Source organism: Ptychodera flava, chromosome 3 (assembly GCF_041260155.1).
Source record: "Ptychodera flava strain L36383 chromosome 3, AS_Pfla_20210202, whole genome shotgun sequence".
Lineage (NCBI taxonomy): Eukaryota > Metazoa > Hemichordata > Enteropneusta > Ptychoderidae > Ptychodera > Ptychodera flava.
In genome coordinates this window covers 47,116,169-47,133,132 of record NC_091930.1, presented here as the reverse complement: position 1 = coordinate 47,133,132, position 16,964 = coordinate 47,116,169, and the positions used below count along the sequence as shown (strand labels likewise).

Genomic DNA, 16,964 nt, shown 5'->3' with positions numbered 1-16,964 from the left:
GGATGGACTAACGGTTCCGACGATATACGATGTCGTGACTTGGAGGGACCATGGTTTCCAATGGAGTGGCCGGGACGCAACAGGGTACGACCGGAAGGGTCCCGTAAATGAGTATGCTGGAATTTAACAAGGCAGATCAGTATTGCAACGGTGTTCACTTAGTGTGTTTGACTTCCGTATTTAAATGATCCCTTCATATTAAGTCATTTTTTGTTTATTATAAATATCTAAAAGAACAGTTTACGCGTACACGAAATGTCAAAATTTTGCGACGATCACGACCCTTGACCTTTTGACTTATCGGATATCACATTTCATCTCTCAAATGAGACTGCGCAGAGTTTTTTGAAGTACCGGCTAATCAGCTGAATCTTAGAAATTATGGCTGATTTCTCGGTCATTTCTAGCCCCAGCGACGACACATTTTCAGTCAAACAACAAGTGAGTTATGTCTAAGGGGTAATGGTTCAGTAGGCATGAAGGTAAAGTGTATTTCCCCCGCGACAGTGTTGGATCACATAGGGACCTATTTGGATGCAGTGACCGAGACACCGGTAAGTATTTGAAATGCATATTTATAAAATACTCTTATAAAGCTCAAGAGCTCAAGAGGTAGAAATTTTGATTCCGAATACATTTTACCTCAAGGAGGTAACACCAATACGTAGCGCCAAGTATCGAATACATTGCTATGTGTGACTTCAGACTATGGACAAAATGGTGGTGCATTGACTTCAGTGTGCACTTGCTGGCGATCGTGAAGATGTGAGCCTCACCCATACTCGAAGTCAATCAGATAATGAGTTGTGCCTGTTTTTATTCACATTGCAAAATTGGCTCAATAAACATTTTCAGATGAATTTCTCGCTCGCTTTCAATTTTCCGGGGTATGCAAAAAATTAGGCGAAATGAAAATATTAAAAAAACAAACAAAACTAGATCGTAGGATGAACATGGCTTTGTAAACTTATGATTGTTTGTACCACCAGGTCTTACTTGCAATTTTCTACTTCTTTTATACATGGTTACTGTTAAAATCCATTTTTAATATGATATTGCCAGGTATGAAGCCTTGTATTGAAAGACAAAAAATATTCAGAAATTTGATGCGTCTTAATTTTCAAAGGACAGCAGCTGTAATTTTTAATGAGTTCAATAACTTGTTTGCTACATGTATTACAGACAGTAACATACTTTCTTGTATTGATTCAAATTATGATGTAATGATGTAATGATGTGACGAGTCTGTAATGAGTACATAAATTAATCGGACTAGTAGCTGTGGCAACTAGTCAAGTCAATACAACGTACACAAGCCCAATACATTTCTAGATATGTTACACTTTCAATGTGTTAATTTTGTACTCGCAAAGATGCATGTAATAAATTCTTCTATGTGTTTACGTAACAAATCACACTCATGTTCTAAAACTATATTGTAAATTTGTTGTCTTAATAAATGTTGCTAAGTCCATTCTCCTCTTTTTCTTTCATTTCAGTGTGTATATCAGCCAAGGCCCAAGAGAAATTCGCCAAATATAATCATGACTTACCTAAAGAAGTCTTCGATGTCAAATTTCAAAACAAAATAGGACATGAAAGACTAGACTTGGCCAGAGCTAAATGAACTCTTTTAAAAACTTATCTTGGACTAAATCACTTTTCACTTTGTCTGTGGAATTTGTTCAAGCCAAAAATTTATTTAATTTGTCATCAGACTTACAGATATATTTTGTGCTTTTTATTTTGAATGTTTGGAAAGGTGAGTCTGCTTGTGTTTGCTGTGTTCAGGTGAGTCTGAGTTGCTTTTAACTCTGTTTGGCCAGTCTTAGTTTTAGGCCAAATATGGTTAAATTACATCTCCAACCAATCATATCATATGCTTCACTGAAAGAGCCTGTGTAAAAGTACTTGATTTCACTGGAATTTGATTTCACTTATTGATGTTTGCTTACACCTTGGCTGGCAAACATGCAAATGAAACAGTATCTACCAAATTTATTACAGCAACATCAGTTAAAGTAAAATCCAGTGTCAAATAAGTACTTTTCATGATGCTCTTTTTCTGTCAGGATGACCCTGTCATTCAAAATAACCATTCGTTCACATACATGTGAATGGTTCAAAATAACCATTCGTTCAGATACATGTGAGTGGATTCAAAATAACCATTCGTTCACATGTATAACCATTCGTTCACATGTATGTGAATGGCTAGCTCATTTAAATATTTCGGCCTATACACATGTTACCCACATGTTTCTGAAATGAATGTGGACTGCCTAACTGCCTATTCCCTATGCACATGCATTTAGCCATGCCAACTAGCCATGTGCATACTCATTTCACATGGTACTGACAGGCATTCCTGTTCTATAAGGGTTGACTATGCACGGACTGAACATTTGTCAGTATTACAACCCTTTATTACACAGTTGACATGGAAATAAAAACACATTCACTCGCAAACTATCATTGAGTACGATGTACTTTTTAGTGTAGTTGTGTGAAGTGAATGATTGAGTCTAATTTGGGGTAAAGATCGAGTTACAACGATGATTGCATCGGACGATCGCAAGACAAGGTCTCAGCCAGAGCAATTCCTGTTTTGGCAGTGAGCGAGTCGGTGTGCGATGAAAAATGCATCTGAGTAGCTAACAGTCGATTTCCCCGGTCTGTAATCTCTCAAATGCGTAATAAAAATATTTTTTATTATGCAAATAGTATTTGACATTTACATACGGCTCCCTAGGCTGTACGAACCTCGAATACATCAACACAGTAAAGATCACATGTCAGCTCAGGGTAGTTCGGACCATAACTGCTCAAACTGACAGCTGCCGACCGACAAACATGGAAACGTGAGATCGGTCTTGTGGGAACCCGTCGCCTCAGTGTTAAAACACTCTATACAGATATTCAGTCAGTGTTAAAGATAAATAGCTCCATTACCGCTCCAATTTCAATTAATCGTGGGATTCGTCAAGGTTGCTCACTTTCTGGTCAACTTTATTGATTGCCTTAGAGCCATTTTTAGACAAGATTAGGAATAACAGTAACATAAGGGGATTGATAATACCAGAAGCTCCTATTCCTACATGCCTTTCTGCGTATGCCGACGATGTTGAAGTTTTTATTAACAGAAATGAAGGTTTTAGTACTTAAAGTCCACTCTTGAGTCGTATGAAAATGCGTCTAATGCAAAAGTTAACCTAAAGAAATCTGAAGTTCTCTTGGCTGGTAGTTGGCGAAATCGTACTGACGCACCATTAAATATCAAATGGAACTCAACAGGGTTAAAACTGCCCGGTGTGTATGTTGGTAACTCAAATAATTATTGTCCGAATTAGTGAACATCACTGAAAACAAGGTGAAATTTTGGTCGTCTTTTGCACCTGGCATGTCTTACAGAGGTCGTGTTTTAGTCATTAATCAGCTGATAGCATCAAAATTACTTCACAGATTGACTTTTACAACTCACGATGATCAAACAATTTGTTTCCTTCAAACCCTTTTTCTGAGATTTTTCTGGCAAGGACGTCATTGGATTCCTTCGGAAACTCTGTACTTACCTCTCATTCAAGGTGGCCATGGCCTGTTTCATCTTAAAACTCGTTGTATTTCTTTACGTCTCAAATATATTCAAAAGTATTTGTATCTGGATGTTCGTCATCCGTCGTATTATTTCACAGATTTTTATTTAAGAAGAATTGGTGGTCTCAATTATGACCAACAGTTACTTCTCACGACTGGCATTGATTTTTGTAATGCTGCTATTCTGCTTTTTATCGTGATTTATTACATTGTTGGAATTCTGTTGACAAAATTCGTAAAGGAATCCCACTGAGTGTTCCTGACATTCTTAAAGAGCCTCTTTTTCAAAATCCACTCATTATGCATCCCGTTCATAAGTCTCCTTTTACTATACCAGCCTTTGTCAATGCTAAAGTTACAACTATAGGTGATCTTTTCAATACTGTGAAAAATCGTTGGTTAACTTCTTCAGATTTGTGTGATAGAGTTGCGATTCATTCACAGCGTATTATTTCTTTGTCTTTACAATGTATTTACAAGGCTATTCCTGTTCGTTTGAAATCCGACATTAAAAATCATTTTGTAACAACAATCCAAACAATGTACCAGATACTGTGTATTCTTTTCAGCTGCAACATTCTACAAAGCACAATTATTTTCTGTGTAAAATTGAGAAAGGTGCAATTTACAAGTACTTGATAATGGTTCATCAATATGCATGTTTACCAGACAGATTAGACACCATCTGGAAGTTCATTTTGAGCATTCCACATTCCATCAAACCAAACGTTGCTTCATGTTATTGTGATCCCATCATAAAGAAAGAAGGGGATTACAATTGCGCATTATGCATGGAGCCTATCAAACTAGGTCTTTTTTGTTCTGTGCTGGTTTTCGTTCAGATGCCAACTGTTCTCTCTGTAATGACATTGATTCACTTTTACATACTTTCCTTGAGTGTCGAAACATTCAACCGCTTCTAGGTGTTATTTCCACTATAATGTCTTGTTTAGTTTTACCTTGACAAGCTGTAAACATTGCTTGGTTTTTCGTTAATCCTCCTGTTAAAAACTCTGTATTTATTCATAGACGTGTAATGTCTCTTGTTATTTACCTTTCTACTATGGCTAAGGTGTGTATTCATTTAGCAAGAAGAAATATGTTTAAAAAACAAGGTCCTGTTGATCCTTTGGACATATTTAAAAGCAGGATTTCCCCCAGATTGAGACTTGAATTTGAGTAGTATCTTCTCAATGAAAATTTACATTCTTTTAATATTATTTGGGCTTTTGATGATATTCTTTGTGACACTCATGATGGTCAACTCAATTTTAACATTAAGAAACTTCCCTGTTCTTTGTCCATCGCTAGGTTGTGTCACCTTTGAATTATTATATGATAGGTTTAAGATATGTCTTTCTTGCTGACAATTTTTTGTCATTCATGACGTTTTCTGTACAATGATGACCATCACTTGCAGTGATTTTTAGGGGACAAAGCCCTATGGGGCTTGTCCCCTATTGTATTTACTCAGGATCACTTCTTCTTCTTCTTCTTCTTCTTCTTTTTCCTCTTCTTCTTCCGTAAATTCTTTGCAAAGCTAGATCTCCAAAACCGTTGCGCGCAGCCTTTTCAAACTTGCAGGGCATATTAGGCATACTGAGTACTGGTGCACCTGACCCTTCATATTTTGATTGGATACATGACCTGGCTGTTATTAATTATTAAAAATTTTAATTTCACCTAATTTGCATAAAAATTGAAAAATCGAAAATCTGTTAAGAAACTTTTGTGACCATACAACCTGATGCTACATACCAAATTTCAAGAAATTTCACCTTGCCGTTTATGAGAAGAAAATTTTTTAAGTATTATTTTTCTGATTTTTCAATAACCTTTGACCTCCCCTATACCTCTGCAGCTAAGCTATACCAATGGCTTATTCTGGCCTATGTGAGAGTCGGGGGGGGGGGGGGGCAGGGGCTAGTGACTACTGAACAATGACCAACAGGGGATCAAACTGCAAATCAATATTTGAGGATGAACTTGACCTATGACCCTAGCATGTTTGTATACCCCATTCATTATGCACATAGCTAATTCCAGCCTTCAAAATAGAGCTAGAGTTCTGATTTTTGGTACAGAAGGACATGTATCAGTGTTAAGGTTTTTTAACAAAATGTCACATGACCAGCACATCCTATACCTCATTGATTATGCACACATCTAATTCTGGGCAAGCCAATAGAGCTGGAGGTCTGATTTTTGGTATATAGGGATAACTATTGAAAACAATTTTTTTCACAAAATGTCACATGACCTTGATGACCCTTGACCCCAAATATACATATCTGTCCATAACTCAGTAACCACAAGGACTACACCCTTCATATTTGGTATGATGGGAGACCTTATGGTACCATATGCCATACCTCATTAAATATGCACATATCTAATTTTTTGGCAAGCCAATAGAGCTAAAGGTCTGAGTTTTGGTACACAGGGACATGTATCAGTGTTAGGTATTTTAACAAAATGTCATATGACCAGCACATCCTATACCTCATTGATTATGCACATATCTAATTCTGGGCAAGCCAATAGAGCTGGAGGTCTGATTTTTGGTATATAGGGATAACTATTGAAAACATTTTTTTTCACAAAATGTCAGATGACCTTGATGACCCTTGACCCAAATATACATATCTGTCCATAACTCAGTAACCACAAGGACTTCATCCTTCATATTTGGTATGATGGGAGACTTATGGTACCATATGCCATTTCTCATTAAATATGCACATATCTAATTTTTGGCAAGCCAATAGAGCTAGAGGTCTGAGTTTTGGTACACAGGGACATGTATCAGTGTTAAGGTATTTTAACAAAATGTCATATGACCAGCACATCCTATACCTCATTGATTATGCACATATCTAATTCTGGGCAAGCCAATAGAGCTGGAGGTCTGATTTTTAGTATTTAGGGATAACAATTGAAAACAATTTTTTCACAAAATATCACATGACCTTGATGACCCTTGACCCCAAATATACATATCTGTCCATAACTCAGTAACCACAAGGGCTACACCCTTTATATTTGGTATGATGGGAGACCTTATGGTACCATATGCTGTACTTCATTAAATATGCACATGTCTAATATTGAGCTAGCCAATAAACCTAGTGTTCTGATTTTTTGTTGACAGATGTACCATAAGGAATGAAAGTTTTGTTGCAAAAAGGACGTGTAACTGTGATGACCTTTGCCCTCTCTGATTACATTTGCCTTCTTTTTCCAATTTAAGATTGCTCTGGCAGATTAAGATTGCTTGCAGCCATATTCTTTTATTTGTATTTATATTTCCTTTGGTTCCTGGCAATTTAAAACTTTCCTTTTACAGTTTTAGCATGTAGGGACCTATCTGACATAAAGATATTTGAAAAACTACTACTACTACTAATGATGATGATAATAATAATAATAAGGGGCCCAAGCCTTGCGGCTTGTTCAATATTTAGGGGACAAAGCCCTATGGGGATTGCCCCCTATTGTATTTACTCAGGATCACTTCTTCTTCTTGTTCCGTAAATTCTTTGTAAAGCTGGATCTCCAAAATCGTTGCGCACAGCCTTTTCAAACTTGCAGGACCTATTAGGCATACTAAGAACTGGTGCACCTGACCCTTCATATTTTGATTGGTCACATGACCTGACTCTTATTAATTATCAAAAATTTTAATTACATCTAATTTGCATAAAAATCGAAAAAACGAAAATCTAAACAGAAACTTTTTAGATCATACTACCTGGATGTTTCATACCAAATTTCGAGAATTTTCACCATACCGTTTTTGACAAGAAGATTTTAAAGTATTATTTTTCTGACTTTTAATGACCTTTGACCTTCCCTATACCTCTGCAGCTAAGCTATACCAATGGCTTATTCTGGCCTACGTAAGAGTTCAATGGGGCCAGTGACTACTGAACAATAACAAACAGGGACCAACCTGCACATCAAAATTTTGAGGATGAACTTGACCTATGACCCTAGCATGTTTCTATACCTAATTGATAATGCACATATCTAATTCCAGCCTTCAAACTAGAGCTGGAGTTCTGATTTTTGGTACACAGGGACAAGTATCAGTGTTGAGGTTTTTTAACAAAATGTCACATGACCAGCACATCCTCTACCTCATTAATTATGCACATATCTAATTCTGGGCTAGCCAATAGAGCTAGAGGTCTTATTTTTTGTATATAGGGATAACTATGGAAAACAATTTTTTTACAAAATGTCACATGACCTCGATGACCTTTGACCTCAAATATACATATTTGTCCATAACTCAGTAACCACAAGTGCTTCACCATTCATATATGGTATGATTAGAGACCTTATGACACCACATCCTCTACCTCATTAATTATGCACATATCCAATTCTGGGCTAGCCAATAGAACTAGAGGTCTGTTTTTTCGGTATATAGGGATAAGTATTGAAAACAATTTTTTCACAAAATCTCACATGACCTCGATGACCTTTGACCTCAAATATACATATTTGTCCATAACTCAGTAACCACTAGTGCTACAACATCCATCCCGCACATCATTAATTATGCACATATCTAATTTTGAGCAAGCCAATAGAGCTAGAGGTCTGACTTTTGGTACATAGGCATAGCTATGGGATACAATTTTTTTGACAAAATGTCACGTGACCTCGATGACCTTATCACCTCAAATATACATATTTGTCCATACCTCAGAAACCAAGAGTGCTATTTCCTTCATATTAGGTACGATGGGAGACCTTATGATGCCACATGCTGCACTTCATTAATTACGTACATATCTAATTTTGAAATAGCAAATAAACCTAGTGTTCTGATTTTTGGTTGACAGATGTAATATTACGAACAAAAGTTTTGTTGCAAAAACGACATGTAACTAAGATGACCTTTGCCCTCTCTGATGACACTTGCCTTCTTGTTCCACTTAAAATTGCTTTGACCCCGGCACTGCTGCTTGCAGCTATATTTAGGGGCCAAAGCCTACCGGCTTGGGCCCCTATTGGTTTTACTGGAGTTCAATATTCTTCTTCATCTTCTTCCGTCACTTTTTTGTCACTCTTGATCTCAGAAACCGCTGAACATACATTCTCAAACTTGCAGGGTTGATAGGTATCTACGAGTACTCGCACATTTTATCCTTAAAATCTTATCGGTCACATGACCAGGCGGCCATATTGGATTTTCCAAAAACCTAAAAATGGCTTTTCCTGCTGACCTAGGGGTCTAGGCAGTTTGAAATTTTTTATATAGCAAGCATGACCTAAGGTCATAAGAATTGGCAAATAAAATTGCATGCGGTCACGTGACCTTGGCCGCCATATTGGATTTTCAAAAAATACCATTTTAATCTTTAAAAATCTTCTTCTCCAGAACCAACGCACCGATTGAACTAAAAGTTTAGAAGTATTATCTTAAGTATGATCTCTTTCAAGTTTGCAAAAGGCATTTTGATCGGTCACGTGGTTTGGCCGCCATCTTGGATTTTGTGAAAATCGAACTTTAATCTTTAAAAATCTTCTTCTCCAGAACCAACACACCGATTTAGATGAAATTTTACTCACATCATCCTTAGTGTGATGTCTTTCAAGTTTGCGAAAGGCATATGGATTGGTCACATGGTTTGGCCGCCATCTTGGATTTTGTGAAAATCGCACTTTAATCTTTAAAAATTTTCTTCTCCAGAACCAACACACCGATTGAACTGAAATTTTACTCGTATCATCTTAAGTATGACCTCTTTCAAGATTGCAAAAGGCAGTTCAATCGGTCTCGTGGTTTGGCCGCCATCTTGGATTTTGCGAAAATCGCAATTTACTATTTAAAGCTCTTCTTCTCAAGAACCAACACACCGATAAAATGACATTTTACTCATATCTGAGCACATTATTGTTTCTGATAGGCAATTCGATCGGTGAAGTACTTTGGCCGCCATATTGGATTTTGCAAAAAAACATGCAATTACCAGTGAAACATACAGTAATATGACATTAAACTGGTCTAATAATCATTTCCATTCAAGGTAATACATTACCAGGTCCATGGGACATTTGAGATTTACAAATTTAAGTAGGACCATCCTGAACCACTGATAGTTAGTGGTGGTACCAGGTGTCCGGAATGGGTAAGCGTACCCTGCTAGCATGCTACACCCGTCAGGATTGGTCCCAAAATTGTCTAATATTGTATGAAGTGATACAGTATATGAATCACTGTTATAAGTCAAAGCCGGGAATGCTGTCGCTAATCATTTGAGTGACCGAGGTGTAATATTTGGCCACAATGTCATTATATCGACCATAGAACTTTTTGAAAGTCCTCACGAGTCTTTTGGATGTATATCCCTGTCTCACTAGTTTTGATACTAATAAGCTGTGTCTCATTTGAAAATCCGCGTAGGAATCACAAGCCCTACAATATCTGAGAAGTTGAGACACATACACACCATAAGCAGGTGCAGATGGAATATTACTTGATAAGTGGAATAATTTCTGATTTCAAAATCAAAATCATCCCTTTTGTCATACAGCTTGGTGTGTAGCCCATTAGTACCCACTTGCAGGAACAGATCAAGATATGAAGCTGAGCTCCTACTCTCAGTTGTTTCTTTGATTTCCAATTCATCAGGGTATATATGATGTAAGTAATTTGATATGTCTGGATTGTTTAGACTAATCAGATCATCAATATATCTGTGCGTGTTGTTAAAACGCCTTGCAGGTTTTTTAGACCCTGCTTTGTAGAGAGATTGTAGGAACTCTGCTTCATATGAATAGAGAAATAAGTCAGCAAGAAGTGGTGCACAATTTGTACCCATTGGTATGCTGATAGATTGTTGAAAGGTCATACCACCAAACTTACACTTAACAAATAATTTGTCGATTAAAAATTAAGCATGTTAATAATTTCTTCATCTGTGTATTTGTGCTGGGCATCCATGTTGTTACTGAAATAACCTGACCCATGTTTGATATAATGTATTGGTACCTTCTACTGCCATTTTTATGCAGGAAAGCTTGTTTAACAAGAGATGACAGCCTTGTTTTAAGTTTATCGTGGGGAATTGTGGTGTATAGTGTGGAAAAGTCAAATGTTCGGATTGACCTGTACTTGTTTTTCTTGACTCTTAAATCAAGCAACAAGTCCTTGGAATTTTTAAATATCCACATTTGATTCAACCCACTCGTTTCATAGACTTTGTCACAATATCGAAAAAGACCATTTTTGATGGTTGTTAAAATTATAGTCAATAATTGTGACAGATGTTTAGTAGTGCATTTGCTTGATCCTGCAATAAACCGATGTTTGTAAGGGTTCTTGTGCAGTTTCGGTATCCAATACAACATAGGCAGTGTTTTGTCCTTCTCTTTCAAAGGAATGCCAAATTCACTGAGCATAGATGAATGGTTTGAAAAAATATCTTCATCAGAAAGGGAGAAAAGAGTATAGATGGTTTTACTCTTATCTGAATGAAGATTTAATTCATCTATTATACACTGGATAGAATAATTCCTACAGACAAAGATAATGTTGTTTGAAGCTTTGTCTGCAGGAACTACAACATATTCGTTGCATAAAGCATCAAGGCATGCTTTGACAGACGGGTCATCTAATACTGAGGAAGAATTTACTCCTTTAGTGGGAGAACGGAGATGTGAAATACGTGATTTAATTTGTCTCTGACTTTGCTCAGCCAGTCAGAGAGGCATTCCACATCAACTTCCTCAACTGCAGCCCACTGTCTCGCATATTTTTCGGCGGCATCCATGATAATTTTGAAATTAAATTCCAATTAATATTTTACCATGAGATGATGCTCAAAATCCTACTTTTCGAGGCTTAAATTTTGCATAAAATATTATAAGTGCAAGGACTTTAAACCCTGTTATCCGCTTGGGCCCCGCCAAGGCTGCTTGCAGCTTTAATTATGATTATAATCATCATCATCATCATCATCATCATCATCATCATCAACGATATACGATTTGGCAATTTGTGTCAAGTAGCTTTAGGCCAAGAAAACTAAATATTAGTTTTTTTATCCTAGACATATTGCAAAAATGATGCGGTTACGCCTTTTTTCTCAATTTTGTTTATTCTTCACCAACAAAAACGCACTAAAACATAAAAGCAACATAGGAGAGTACGCAAATATAAATGCACGGCAGCGTTGCTGTAGTAGTTTTGTGCAGCAACAGTTCTGCGGTTTGACTTTTAGTGCAGCAATGCAGTTTTGACAGCATAACATAACAGTGACATATGTGTACAGTTCTGAATGGAATATTAGTGTCAGTTATTTTGTTTACAGTTCTATTTTATACAGCACTTTGCTTATACACTATCGTCGCTTATTTTTGCGGTTTTTTTCATTTTATTTTGCCCATGATTAGAAAAAGTGGTTCACGCGGCGGGTCCAGTTGACGTTTCCTGGTTACATTTACTGGTGAACCTTAAGTTGCAGATATTTTTACTTAAGTTGCTTGTGATATGTAAACATGAGTTTCGATGTAGTCAACAGATTAATGATTTTTTTCGACAACAATAAATGTATTGCTTTCCCCAGTAGTCTCTTTTCATTACAAACCTAAGGCAATAGCTCAAAATCGAACATATATTCATACAAAAGCTTTAACTTATGCAATACTGATAAAACATGTAAATTATATTCTTCAGATTCTGCTCATATACAACAATGGCAGATATCGATGGTGGTGTTTGTGGCAGTTTTAAACGTGCGTTACGGTATTTTTTCTTGGGTTTTTAACCGGCTCATTCGACCACACCATTCCTGACGACTATTTTAGGTGGAACAATCAGTGCACAAGACCTAAAGGTAAGGTTGAAGCTTAAATATATGACTGTGTCGATCCATAATCATTTAATTTCTTTCTGTCCGTAAAATTTGACTTTGAGTCTTAACGCAAGCCATGTAGAAATGCTCTGCTAAACTTGTCATTTCATTCTCTGAGAGTGTAGTTTCCAATTTTGTTATTTTAATAAAAAACATTTAATATCGTACACAGTACATTGTATTACTAGATGACTGATACTATCGGGGATAAAAAAAGAAAATGTACATGTTGCTTTGATACGTTATCAAATGGTATCATAATTGTACATTAATGAGGGACAGGTTAATTTTAAGATTATTGTAAAACTAAATCACTCTATTACTATATAGCCGGATAGTTTTCTGGTGTTAGATAATAACATAGAGTGTTTGTTGACTTTATTGAAAAATATTCGAATATTTACGAACAGAAAAGAAAGAAATAGTAATATCATTATAGTGGCATCTATATTTCAAAAATAAATTCATCGCGACCTATCCTGAAAATCTCTACCCATATTTCATTTCTTTTACAATGTTTGTTGGTTTGTATTTTGCTCTTTCTGTTTTGTTTTGCTCTTTTTTGGTTTTTAGCAGCGATTATTTAACAAAGTATTTGGTAGAGATATACTAATTCAGGTGTTAAATTTGTTTCTGGCTCTTTAGCTGCTAAAAATTATGTTCTTCAGTGAAAAAATAAACCAACCTTTTCCTTAATAGTGACATTAAATTGCTAAATATTGCCGATCGGGTTAAAATACCTCGAGGGTTTGTTTTCAACTTCTATCGTATGTACATGACCGAGAACGCTGGTTGTGAAGACATCATCGAGCTTACAACATCTCTGGTACCATGGCAGGCCGTCCGGGTGATCGTCTAAGGCCATTGACCGAATGACCTGCGAATGAATGTACTTTGTTCTTTTCTGTTCCAATACCTACTGCTAATGTGTTTAAGAGGATATAGAACGTTTGCTGAGGAGACTAACATTCTAATGGTCGCTTTTGTAGCCGCATGGACAATGTCGAAGTAATTTTAGCTGCAATTTAATACTTAAAGGTGGATAAAATATAAAAAATTAAGCTGAGGACAGAGTTTACAACACGGAGGGCTAGTGTCTAAAGAAACATACCTACTTCATACAATGACGCATTTGAAGTCATATCGACATTTTGCTAATCGCTACTATATACATAAATGGATGCGAAAACAAAAGAATAGGGTTCGAAACTGAATTATCAGTTGGGGATGTTGTTTTGTTATTTCAAAAATATACCTACCATATATTGAGATGATATGGAAGTCATGTACGGTTTTGAAGTCTTACGAGTTGACGACATGTAATCTTTTTCAACTCATATAAACAAATACACAAAATTAGCTCTCTGAAGAGTTGTTAGGGGGAACTAGTGTTTTGAAAAAACATATTGGAAAAATTGAGGGAACGTGTTAAAGTAATATCGATGCTTTGAAGTCATATCTATTTATGACCTAACACATATTTAAGTTGAAAACTTTTCTTAAATTATGTATAACTAGTGCAATACAGCAGTTTTCCAGAGACACCCTTAGGGTCACATGACACTTTTTGGAGTCACATGTACTTCCTTAATTTAATCCAAAATGGTGGATAAAGCGAAAAAATGTACTAGAGTCCTATCAGTAACTGATACTTCACGGGTCATCCGGCACATTTTTAGGTCAAACAAATCCCCCCAATTACATATAGGTAGTTTGATATATCAATTTGAGCTTGTAACCATGGAGATCATCCGGGAAAACTTTTGAGGTCACCGGGACATCTTGAAGTTCAATATATTTTCCTAATTCAATACTAAATGTTAGTCAAAGCAATGGATGTGTACAATAGTTCTTTAAGAAATAAACACTTGAATGGTCATCCTCCACGTTTTTCAAGTCAAACGAATACTTTAGAATACGTCTAGACAGTTGGATAAAGCAGTGGAGTCACAACCACGGAAATTATCTGGGTACACTTTTGAGGTCACTGGGACAGTTTTGGAGTCAAATCTATTTTTCCTTTAATATTAAATGTTGAACGAAGCCAAGGAAGTGAACTACAGTTTCACTTACGGATAATACTTTACAGGTCACCTACATAACACATTTTTGAAGTCAAACATATTCCTTCAATTATCTAAAAGAAGTTGAATATAGTAGAGGGAGCATATAGTAAAGGGAAAGCGGCTGCACACATCGCCTACACTATTTTTTCGTTCTCTGTGTTTGTGTTTGTTTTTTTTTTGTGTTTGGCTATTGGTGTAGATATAAGCCATGGCGAGACGTAGCCGTAATCTGGCTGACGAATGACAGGGTGATCCTTTGACGCTACGTTTCGAAACCAGTGTGTGGTCTCTCCCTTAGTCGCTTTTTTGGAGATTGCTCTCCTTTGATTTATGTTTCACTGTTTGTGGCTTAATTATTGTCAGTGTTTTGTTCGTCCAGCAAGGAGGCTAGAATACTTATGTTCGGGTCAGTTTGTTGTGTTTCATTTTGTTCGGTCGTTTCTCTAAGATTGTGTACTTGTGCATTTATGAGTGTGTCGCCAATGTTTGGATTTCTTTTGTAAGCGATGATCGGTTTCATCGTGAATAAATTATTTAGTGTTTGGTCTTTTTCTATTTCTTCCCAGTTCTTCAGGAGTGCTTGTTTGATGTCTTTTGTTTTGATGTGTGGACTATATTTGGTAGCAAATATCAATTTATTTGTGTTGTTGTTGTGCGTTTGTTTGTGATTTAAATGTGTTCTTCGTGTTGCGTAATTTGTTTCCGCATTGATGTTTGATATTTATTGAATTTTCCTGCGACACCTTTGAGGGCATAGTGACATTTTAGATTTATATGTCTCTTTTAAATACAATCCCAAATCTTACACAAAAGAGTGACGTGTATCATAATCATATTAGTTACTGACACTCGACAGGTTACCTATCACACTTTTGGAGTCAAAAAAATCCCTACGATTAACGTATAAGTAGTTTGATATTATGTTAGTGGGATCATATAACCACTAAAAATCATCCAAGGACACTTTTCAGGTCACAGGGACACTTTTGGATTTGACTACATTTTCTTACTTAAACACTAAATGTTGGACAAAGTGAACAAAGTGTAACATAATCCAATTAGTAACATAATTTTTGCAGATCACCTAGCACATTTTTGAAGACAAGCACATTCTTATAATTACGTAAAAGTACTTGGATATAGCACTTGGCATTTTGCATATTTTTATGTCAAAAAATCAATTCATTCAATCCTTTTAAAATAGGTGGATATAGCAGTAGAAGCATATAATCGTCAGAATTATCCGGGTAATCCATCCATCTATCCAACATTCATCAATGTTGTACTTGTTCAAATTCACAGTATTCAGCTTTGATATGTACCTTGGAAATCTGATAAATTCAACTGATAGGTTATGCCCATGAACCAAGAGTATGACTTAATGTTAGTATAACTTTTGTAACTTAGAAGTCTGATCAAATTCACTCGATTCACTTTTGACATATAGATTTGATATATAGTCTAATTACATTCATTAACTATGTAATTATGATAAAAATGAAATATCATCATATCAACTTTGAGCACAAGTAAATCTAAGTGTAGCCAATGTATACCAGAAGTTCAATCAAATGCAGCCATTTAAGACTCAACATCAATTAGCTGGTAATTAGGCTGACAAACTTATCAAGCATTCACTATAAGTCCAATTTGGCATGATAAAGGTGGATGCATTTGTCAAAAACGACTAGAACAACAGATCAGTACTGAGGATGTTACAAAGTTCTTCAACTTTATACCAAGATATGAATAAAAAAACTTAATTTGACTTCAGGGAAATCACTTTCAACTGAAAACATGGGGACACCTTTGAGGTCAGGGACATCTTTGAGGTCTCCACACATGTGGTTATATATGGTTTACAAAGTGAAGTTGGCAGTGGCCATTGCGCAGCGGGTCAGAAAATCCAGGTGCCGATGTAAAATCGATGTAAAATGTTAGCCTCCTCTCCCAAAGTTCTGCATCCTCTTATTTCTCATTCAAAAGCTATATTGAAGAAATGTTTACACAAGCTCTCATAATTTTTTTTGATAAGAGATCCTGTCATACATTTCCTTCTCCGAGAGCTTCGACATCATTGTATGTATCTTTAGTAAGAAGCAGATTAGTGTACTGCTCTGTGGTCTTGTCTCCCATTGCCAATATTTAAGTGACCATGTCGAGAATGCTCAAAAAGGTTTTCTGAAATTTATTTTATTTATTTTATTTAAATCAGGATTTGTAAACTACATCCCATATAACACTAAAAAAAATCACGTAGACACCTATCTAACAGAACAAAAAACCCCAGACCATTGGAACTACAAAAAGAAAGAAAAAGGAGGTTAAAAAAACAGGGAAGTAAAAGGTACAAAGCGCAATCAGAGTTAAAGCTTCTGTGTTAAAAAGACCAGCTACATACAACTACCGGTGTAAAAGATACATTGTCTTTCTG

General features: G+C 36.1%; 1 protein-coding gene and 1 long non-coding RNA gene across 3 annotated transcripts in view; both read left to right on the top strand.

The window, feature by feature from the left end:
• Window positions 1-16,964, top strand: part of LOC139130144 (uncharacterized) — a 483,832-nt gene that overhangs the window by 140,335 nt on the left and 326,533 nt on the right. The gene's annotated exons all lie outside the window — the stretch shown is intronic.
• Window positions 12,292-16,964, top strand: part of LOC139126957 (uncharacterized) — a 64,335-nt gene continuing 59,662 nt past the window's right edge. The window contains exon 1 of the long non-coding RNA XR_011550879.1: window positions 12,292-12,446. This is a non-coding gene — a long non-coding RNA (uncharacterized lncRNA). The remainder of the gene's footprint in view (window positions 12,447-16,964) is intronic.